The sequence below is a fragment of the Sorghum bicolor genome, chromosome 4, assembly GCF_000003195.3.
Source record: "Sorghum bicolor cultivar BTx623 chromosome 4, Sorghum_bicolor_NCBIv3, whole genome shotgun sequence".
NCBI lineage: Eukaryota > Viridiplantae > Streptophyta > Magnoliopsida > Poales > Poaceae > Sorghum > Sorghum bicolor.
In genome coordinates, this window is record NC_012873.2 from 19,537,598 (window position 1) to 19,548,429 (window position 10,832).

The following is a 10,832-nucleotide window of genomic DNA, read 5'->3' on the forward strand; positions in this document are numbered from 1 at the left end:
ACCTTGGTAAAAAATCTTGTGTCATCTCTTGCCGAGTCTTGTGATTGTGCACGTGATGGATGGGATATATCTCATCTCTACAACGTCGGTATAACAATCACTCTCTTCTCTTTACATACTGCCCATACCTTGTTAGTTTAGCTTGTTTAGCCTAGTTGTTGTGGTTTAGTGTTTAGCCTTCTTGCTAGACTTGTGTAGGTGGCTTGCATAGCTTAGTTGTGCTAGTGCTAGAATAGCTTCGCCACTTACTTTACTAATCAACTTGTCTAGTTGAAGTTTGTAGAATTTTTAAATAGGCTATTCACCCCCCTCTAGCCATTTGGACCTTTCAATGGTGTGTCCTGTTCATATGCAACTGAGAGTGATGCCATGCATATGCCGTAATAGGGAGAGAATAGAGTTCGTGAGAGGAGCACTTACATCTGCAACGCCATTTGCTGCTCCGATGCTTCCTCATGATCGTAGGCATCGAGCTTCGTACCGGTCTATGTGTTTGATGTTTTATGTGGATGTTGTGCATACTCTACTCTCTCCGTTCTAAAAAAAAGTGTCGTTTTAAACGTGGTATAAGTTTAACTCGATTCATAGATAATACGTGCAATATTTGTATCTTTAAATAAATTTGTTAAAAAACTAGACTTAAAAATCTTTCCAATGATACTAATTATGTACTATAAATATTAATATTTTTTATATATCAAACTGTGCAATTAGTTTTTATTTTCGTCTATATTTAGTACTCTATGCATTCGTCTAAAGACTCGATGTACAGAGAATCTGAAGAATTTTGTAATTTTTTTTGAAACTAAACAAGCACTTAGCGTTATTGCGTGATGGTGGCCGTGGCAGGCGCAGCAGCAGCATGGCGCCAACAGGATGGTATTTGGCGCCAACAGCCTGGTCTTTACCCTCAACTTAATAAGGCCAGTCTCAGTGGAGGTTTCACTAGAATGTCATGCACATTTATTAGTGCGTCATGTTAGCAAAACTGCACTTTTTGCATGAAACGAAGAGGAGAGAGAAGGAAGTAGTTTCACCATGGTGAAACTCCACGAGCGTTGTTTCCCACGCGGTGAAACGGGATGAAATCCCCACTGAGGACCAAATCGTTTCACCATCTTGCATGTGATCCAATCATTTTGCAGTAATTAAATGCTTTGCTTAGCCTTGGAAACAACAAAGTGAAATGCTCCATTGCTAGTATTATTTCATAGATAGTTTCATTTCAATCTCGATGACGTGTTGGTATCTGAAACCGTGCAGTGATACTGTCCATTGAGGCTGGCCTAATAGTAACCACGAAATGGTATAGAGGAAAGAAATAAATTTCATTATGCTAATATACACAAAGGGCAGGCAGGTTATTTGAAACAGCCGTTAACTACCATTAGTACCAAAACCTGACGGAATGGTATGGAAGGCACGAAAAAAGTTCGCGGATAGCACAGAAGGGGCGACTAACTTGACCGTGGCAGAGGCGTCGAGGTCGAGGGATCTGCCTCGATGCTTCTGGGGCCTTGTTTAGTTCTTTCTCAAAACTCAAAATTATTTTTAAGTTCTGTCACATTGAATCTTTAGACATATGCATAAAGCATTAAATATAGACAAAAACAAAAACTAATTGTACAGCTTATCTGTAATTTACGAGACGAATCTTTTAAACCTAATTAGTCTATAATTAGACAATATTTGTCATATATTAAAGTGTTTTTTTAGAACTAAACAAGTCCCGACGAAGGAAGGTAGTGGACAGACGCGTTTGCTTCGATGCTTCTGGAGGAAGGAAAGGGAACTAACACATGACAAATCAGGCTGAGGTGGACCAACGGGAAGAGGAGGAGGCGAGGAGGCACCGAGATGGACCAATGGTAGAATTTCGGCTGACGTGTATGGCTTCTCTATGGAGGAAGCATCTTGCGTTTGTAGAGGTAAATATAATATGGTACTATAATTTTTTTATAGTTTTAGATATATGTTTTTCTATAATTAATTGAAATACTTCATAGCTGTAACTTCTATAATTTTTTTGTTGGACTAAGGCATATCATATTATATATTCACTATGCATATCAACGCATGTGGAGTCTAACAAAATTGAATTTTATATTTTATGATTTTCTTGTGATTCACTATGATTTTTAAAAGTTTAGCCAAAATAAATAAAAAATAAAAAGACAAAACCATTGTCGCTGTAGCAAACTGCCATTCACTGTAGCAAAACCACCTTCAAAACTGCTTCAGGGAGGTAAAATGCACGGTTTGAAAACTTGAGGGGGTAGTTTGTCCGGTTTTGAAGTTGGGACGGAAAAATATATTTTTGTCAAAGTTGGGGGAGAAAAAAAAGATTTTTCCACCGTAGAAACATGTGTGTTGAGCTAATTGTTGATTAGGACACCTAGGGCCTTTTTGGTTCCACTTGCTAAATTTTAACTAGTTAAACTTTAGTCACTTTAGTAGTTAAACTTCTAAGTACACCGACTAAAACGGAGCTCAAATAGTTTAGTCCTACTAGTCACGCACTGCTGCATGTTTGGGCATTAGCACCGGGCGGGAAGGGCCTGTTGCCCCGGTTCCTAAGTCGGTGCTGCCCTTCCGGGACTAATTGATAGGTTACCGATATGAATCGGTACGAGGGTGGCCCGATCTTCACGACTGTAGATCAAAAGAACAAGCATAACTTGCTGCGAACAGCGGGTAACTAGCTTTATACCTGACAAAGGTTGGATGCGACCAAGCGACGGGGAGAGAGGCACCGAAACCACGAAGACTTCGACTCGATCTCCAAACGACCGCAGAACCACAATCCGGAACTAATCCACACAATATGGCGCAGCCGAACGGAAGCCGTAGAGCACGAAGTAGGGGAACCCAGAGGATTCACTTCACAAGTCCAAGAAGAACAAGGAAGAACAAAGGTTGAGTAAGGCACTCAGCAGCACGGCTGCAATATCATAGTTTATCAAATCATCAAAGGTTGCTGATAGCTTACAGGTAGGGGATATTTATACTAGGAACAACCCTCCTAGATAGGTATGAAAACGAAATAGAGTTTCTGAGGGAAGGCAATGTGAAAGGACCCCTCGGGATGGATTCCCGAACTGGCTTCGCGTGACTGTTGGCCTCCAGAGCAGTTTCCAATAAACTGACCATAACTTTTTATTGGGAAGTCCAAATGACGAACCGTTTCTTGGGTGTGAAACTAGACTCCAAGAGCTTTCCAGCAATGTATGCCATGTACCACGAAACGTTGGAGATTGATACGGTTTTGCACGGCAAGTTGTACCAACTTTCTGTCACGACAGACCATTGATCTTCTGAGCAGTCTGTACTAATTTTAGTCTGCAGGTAATATGGAGTATCCAAACTGGTCGCCACTAGATCCATTGGAAAGTAGACTCGACATGCTTTCCAACAAGTCCTCATGGGCCTTCATAGCTTTTGTGATTAAAAAGTTATGAGGATTTCTTTGCACTGGTCTGTTTTTGACTTCCACTGGTCCGTTTTTGACTCTCTGATCCGTTTTGTAGTGTCTTCTGGAACTTGCACTGGTTCGTTCTTCAGGGTCCGAATCATCCCTCTCTTCTTCTATATACCTAAGTAAAATCAAGGTAGAACACTTAGGTAGTATATAATTCTCATTGATGTTAAAATGAATCTCACAAAGTAGCGTGTGGACCTCTTGTTGTAGCTTCTTTACACGACTACGTGTAACCGGTCCATCGATGACTTGGGCTGGTGTCGGTGTAGGTAAAACTTGAGTGGTTGTAGCTTGACTTGGAGCTTGTGACATCTTACTTGTTGGCATGATCATATCATCCTCCCCCTCTTGAAAAGGAGTCGTCCTCGACTCTAACTCTTCTGATCCAAAGAGTTGTGCTAGGCCATCGGTTTGTAATGTTGTGATAACATCGCAATCTTCTTGTTCCATGATAGAAAGGTGTTTGAATCTATAGTCATATAAACCAAGTAGTAGCCTTGTATGTGGAAACCTAAATGATTTGGAATTAAGTTTAGCTTTCACCTTGAGTGGATGCTTGAATGTTGATTGTCCTAGTATGGTCTCATCATCCTCCCTCTCTTCAAGAAAAGTCATCCACGACTTTTGTTTACCTGAAAACAGCTTAGACAAAATAGAGGGTGGACGTACTTGATAATTCCAATAATCATTCCTTTTGTTCTGTTCATTTGTTTCATTTTGAATTATTTTTGCATTATTTCCTTTTCCCTGTAAAAAACATTCTCTCAACTTTGGTGCACCTGCAAACAGTTTAGAGGATGGTAGCACAAAAATTTCTTCCAATCCAATCATTTGATTCATGTTGTCATGTTTTATCTTTAGAAGATCAAACTTTTCATTAAATGGATGTTGAGAACTAATGTTATTCCAAAAATTATTGTGGCAGCAAAATTTATTGAAGGGTTTAGAAGTATAATTTTTAAACTCAATGCTCCAAGGTGTGGATGAACAACTTTTCAGTGTATAGGCTTTGCTTTGCACAAGATTTCTATCTTTAAGTGGATGGTACGAACATGCTGACAACATGAATTGATTGAAACCATAAGCACCAAGTATTTGTTGCATCTTAAAAGCTTTCACCTTGAGTGGATGCTTGAATGTTGATTGTCCTAGTATGGTCTCATCACTAATGGCCCACCCTTTAGTCCCAGTTCAGGGCACCGGGGCTAAAGCCTGGTATAACCAACCGGTGTTAAAGGGCTCCTTTTTTTTTCCTTTTTTCGGTTCATTTATTTGTTTTTGTTTATTGTTTATATATAATAATAATAGGTTTGTCAATACGTATTTTATGCTGATATAATCATATATATATTACACGCATATTAAGCATAAATATTATTATAGGCTTAGCTTTATAATTAAGCTTTGCCTATAATAAAATGAATAGGTGTAACACCCTAAAATGTGTTTTGTGGGAAATAGAGCTAAAATAATTTAATTATGAATTTTTGTGCTCATGAGAATATAGAAAAATAATATTTTTCATTAAAATAAAATTTATCATAGAGCTTAGCAACTTGTTTGTGCATTCATGTAGGAGAATTAATTTTATTGTGCTAAAGTTCAAAAATATTTCAAAGTGATTTTAAAATGAATTGGAAAATGGCTTTGGAATACAAGAAAGGAAAATAGAAAAAAAACAAAACCTTTCCCCCCCCTCATTCTGGCCCGAAGGCCCAAACCCTCCTCTCCCCCTTCTTTTCGCCCGCGGCCCGCTCCCCTCTTCGGCCTAGTATGCGCAACCGGCCCAGTTCCTGGCCTGCCCCGCGCCTCCCCTTTCCCCTGGTCCTCGTTGACAAGGTGAACCCACCCGACAGCCGGCCTTCTTCAACCCCCAAGTCGGAGCCGAGCAGGACTCTCGACCGGGTGTCAAATCCCGATTTGCCCGGGATTCCCTACCAAAATTCGCTAAACCGAGCCCTTTTAAACCCCGAGGATCATCCCCGCACCCCTTTTCCTCGTCTAGCGATGTTGGAGAAGCCCTAGCCGCCTTTGAAGCCGATTTAAATCTCGCCGAGTTTCTCCCTCGCCAAACTCACGCGGCCGACCCTCTTCCAAGCCTCCTCGGGTCCCGAAAGAAACAGTAGTGAGTTCGCAAGGAGCCCCGCGTCATTCCCATGCTCTCGGTTCGCAAGATGGTGCCCTAAATCGCCGAGGCCATGAACTCCGGCAACCTCGGCCTCCCAGCAATGGCGCGCCGCCGTGGAGGCTTGCCGCCGGTGTCAAACAGTTTGGCCGGATCACGCCCAGATGTCTTCAACCGTTGGATTGGAGATCGATGGCCCCGATTAGAAGGTAACCCTTCGGGGTAACTTTTGCTTAAGAGTCCCTATAGGTTTTTATATATTAACCCGCCATCCTTTGCGCCTCCGAGGTTTTACGTTTTCCGAATTTGAAAACGTATTCTCCATCGGTTTAGTCAGAATACGCTTTCCAATATTCACAAGTCTGCCACTGATTTTAAAATGCTTATAAAATATTCATTTTAATTCCGTTTTGACCCATTCAAATTGCGTTGGACTCGTCTTTGAAATGTCTACATGTTAATAATATTGTTTACTCAGTTTGAAACTTTTTATTTTCGTGACTTAATTAATTAATTTCTTTTTATATAAAATCTTAGAAAATTTATATTTTCTCTGTTTTAACTCCGATTTTCGTGATCTTTACGTCTGTGAGATCGTAGCAATACGTAGGATCATTTTATAAACTTTTCATACTGTTTTTACATGTTTGGTGTACTGTTCTAATTGTAGCTTTGTTTGCTTCGTGTATGTTTGGTTCCGATTGTTGTGTGTTGGTGATCGATGATCGAGTTTAGATGGAGAGCAATTTTTGGTGATCAAGATAAGAGCTTTGGCAACAAGTAAAGACCAGCAGAACCAAAAGGATAAGCCAGAGCATTTGGATCAAGGCAAGTATAGCATCTGGATTTTATTTCTGTGACCCGTGATCCTGTGACTAGATTAATGTTAAGTAATAAACAATAAAAATGACTTTTTAGCCACTTGATGATTTATCTGTAAGTGATAACCGGGACAACAGTGCAATCATGAGGGCTATAATGGCTCTGGCTTTAGCCCAGTATGAAGACCTTTTCTAGCTTGTTAGAGGTTACCCGAAAGGGCGGAGGGGCTGAACCGTTTTGGGTATAGTGTCGCCTCTGTCTGTATGTGTATAGGCTGCGAGTCATTGTGCCATCGGAAGGTGGCTCTATATCTGCGCGCAAAGGAAACCTTGCGGCCCTAACATGTTAGACGAACTTTTGAAAGGCTTCATAGTAATCCCTGCCGACCTTCCTTAGTAGTGGGTTAAGAGGCTGATCACCTCGGGCGAAAGGATAAATCATGACTCATGGGTAAAGATGTACAACCTTTGCAGAGTGTTAAAAACTGATATACTAGCCGTGCTCATGGTCAAGAGCGGCCTTGGGAATTCTTGCATCGACGATGATGATTCTTGTGTGTTAAATATGCCCATTATTTATTATTTAATGCTCTACATTATTTATGTCACATTGATCATGAGATTGTGGGAGCTTTACAATCTAGTTGCTATACTTGTGGAGTTCGACATGGACTCACTCTTGCAATTTCTCCCACACCTCAGGAGAAGTTTTGGGCTTGTGATCAACGAGTCAGTTGGATCTTGTAGAGAGAACTTAATACCCGAAGTTTGGAGCTGTCGATCCGCTGTTTGCTATTAAAGGTTATCTCTTTTATACTAAGTACGTTATATATTTATGCATTGTCTTTTGATATTACCCCTTATTTGTAGCTATTTGTGAGTCTTGGCTTCTAAAACTCACATATGGTGCATATCTGATTTTGTCCTTAAAATCGGGTATTACAAGATTTGTAACACCCTAAAATGTGTTTTCTGGGAAATAGAGCTAAAATGATTTAATTATGAATTTTTATGCTCTTGAGAATATAGAAAAATAATATTTTTCATTAAAATAAAATTTATCATAGAGCTTAGCAACTTGTTTGTGCATTCATGCAGGAGAATTAATTTTATTGTGCTAAAGTTCAAAAATATTTCAAAGTGATTTTAAAATGAATTGGAAAATGGCTTTGGAATAAAAGAAAGGAAAATAGAAAAAAAAAACCTTTCCCCCCCTCGTTCTGGCTCGAAGGCCCAAACCCTCCTCTCCCCCTTCTTTTCCCCCGCGGCCCGCTCCCCTCTTCGGCCCAATACGCGCAACCGGCCCAGTTCCTGGCCTGCCCCGCGCCTCCCCTTTCCCCTGGTCCTCGCTGACAAGGTGACCCCACCCGACAGCCGGCCTTCTTCAACCCCCAAGTCGGAGCCGAGCAGGACTCTCGACCGGGTGTCAAATCCCGATTTGCCTGGGATTCCCTACCAAAATTCGCTAAACCGAGCCCTTTTAAACCCCGAGGATCATCCCCGCACCCCTTTTCCCTGTCTAGCGATGTTGGAGAAGCCCTAGCCGCCTTTGAAGCTGATTTAAATCTCGCTGAGTTTCTCCCTCGCCAAACTCGCGCGGCCGACCCTCTTCCAAGCCTCCTCGGGTCGCGAAAGGAACACTAGTGAGTTCGCAAGGAGCCCCGCGTCATTCCCATGCTCTCGGTTCGCAAGATGGTGCCCTAAATCGCCGAGGCCATGAACTCCGGCGACCTCGGCCTCCCAGCAATGGCGCACCGCCGTGGAGGCTCGCCGCCGGTGTCAAACAGTGTGGCCGGATCACGCCCAGATGTCTTCAACCGTTGGATTGGAGATCGATGGCCCCGATTAGAAGGTAACCCTTCAGGGTAATTTTTGCTTAAGAGTCCCTATAGGTTTTTATATATTAACCCGCCATCCTTTGCGCCTTCGAGGTTTTACGTTTTCCGAATTTGAAAACGTATTCTCCATCGGTTTAGTCAGAATACGCTTTCCAGTATTCACAGGTCTGACACTGATTTTAAAATGCTTATAAAATATTCATTTTAATTCCGTTTTGACCCATTCAAATTGCGTTGGACTCGTCTTTGAAATGTCTACATGTTAATAATATTGTTTACTCAGTTTGAAACTTTTTATTTTCGTGACTTAATTAATTAATTTCTTTTTTATATAAAATCTTAGAAAATTCATATTTTCTGCGTTTTAACTCCGATTTTCATGATCTTTACGTCTGTGAGATCGTAGCAATGCGTAGAATCATTTTATAAACTTTTCATACTGTTTTTACATGTTTGGTGTACTGTTCTAATTGTATCTTTGTTTGCTTCGTGTATGTTTGGTTCCGATTGTTGTGTGTTGGTGATCGATGATCGAGTTTAGATGGAGAGCAGTTTTTGGTGATCAAGATAAGAGCTTTGGCAACAAGTAAAGACCAGCAGAACCAAAAGGATAAGCAAGAGCATTTGGATCAAGGCAAGTATAGCATCTGGATTTTATTTCTGTGACCCGTGATCCTGTGACTAGATTAATGTTAAGTAATAAACAATAAAAATGACTTTTTAGCCACTTGATGATTTATCTGTAAGTGATAACCGGGACAACAATGCAACTATGAGGGCTATAATGGCTCTGGCTTTAGCCCAGTATGAGGACCTTTTTCTAGCTTGTTAGCGGTTACCTTAAATGGCGTAAGAATGGCTAGACACGTTGGATATAGTGTGGCCTCTGTACGTGTGTATATGCTGCGGGTTATGTGCCATGGAAGCGGGGCTCTATATCTGCCTGCCGAGTGAATCTAATGGCCCTAACTTGTTAGACAAAACCTTTGAAAGGCTTCATAGTGATCCCTGTCGACCTTCCTTAGAAGTGGGTTAAAAGGCTGAACACCTCGGGCGGAAGGGTAAATCATGACTCATGGGTAAAGATGTACAACCTCTGCAGAGTGTAAAACTGGTATACTAGCCGTGCTCACGGTCACGAGCGGCCTTGGGGATTCTTGCATCGACGATGATGATTCTTGTGTGTTAAATATGCCCATTATTTATTATTTAATGCTCTACATTATTTATGTCACATTGATCATGAGATTGTGGGAGCTATACAATCTAGTTGCTATACTTGTGGAGTTCGACATGGACTCATTCTTGCTATTTCCCCCAAACCTCAGGAGAAGTTTAGGCTTGTGATCAACCAGTTAGTTGGATCCTGTAGAGTGGAGTTAATACCCGAAGTTGGAGTTATCTTCCGTTGTTTGCTGCTTAAGGTTATCTCTAATTTATTATGTACGTTATATAATTTAAGCATTGTCTTTTGATATTATCCCTCATTTGTAGCTATATGTGAGATTTGACTCCTAAAACTCACATATGGTGCATATCTGGTTTTGTTCTTAAAATCGGGTATTACAATAGGCCACATTAATAATTAAATAGATGAATATGTAACAAGCTTTATATATAGTTTTATAAGTAGAACATTTCTAACATATATATACATAGAATTTTTTTCTCCGAATCTCTACAGTCGATACAAATGATCATCGTTGTTTGGAATAAGAGTTTCGTTGCCGTTGAAGTGAAACTCGCCGTTTGGATTGATCACTTGCTCGCGGAGGAATCCTGATATCGTCTCTTGAATAGGTTTGATGCGGTCTTCTTGCATGACCTTTTTGAAGGGTTGAGATGGCGGACTAGAGGGGGGTGAATAGTTCTTTCTAAAACTTAAAGCGTCGGGTAACCGAATTAAGTGCGGAATGAAAACTATCGGTCTAGCCAAGACTGTACCCCTCTATCTAAGTTCTCTAGTACCTTGTAAAAGATCCTAAACAAGCAAACAAGGTACTACCTTAGCAAGAGCTCACCTAACCAATTCTAGAAGGAAGGTCACAAACCTATGCTACTAGTACTTTTGCAAACTGGGGAGCTCCTACACAACTAGTAAGCAAAAGCACAAAGCTCCTAGGCTCACTAGCAATGCTCAATAACAAAGCAACCAATGCCAAATTAGAGAGCACAAATTACTTAGCTACCACAAACTAAGCAATGTGACTAACAAGCTTACACAAACCAAATTAGTCATGCAAGGGGAACTACTTATAGCTACACAAGCAAGAAGGTAACTAGCAAGCTACACAAGCTAACTAATTACAAAAGCAACTACACAAGCGCAAGTATATGAATGTAATAACAAGCTTGTGTTAGGGACTTGCAAACCAACGGGAAAAACAAAGTTGACACGATGATTTTCTCCCGAGGTTCACTTGGTTGCCACCAAGCTACGTCCCCGTTGTGTCGACCAACACTTGGTGGTTCGACGGCTAAGAGGTGTTACACAAACCTTGTACCCACTAGGACACCGCAAGAATCTACCCACAAGTGAGGTAGCTCAATGACATGCACGATCCAATAGA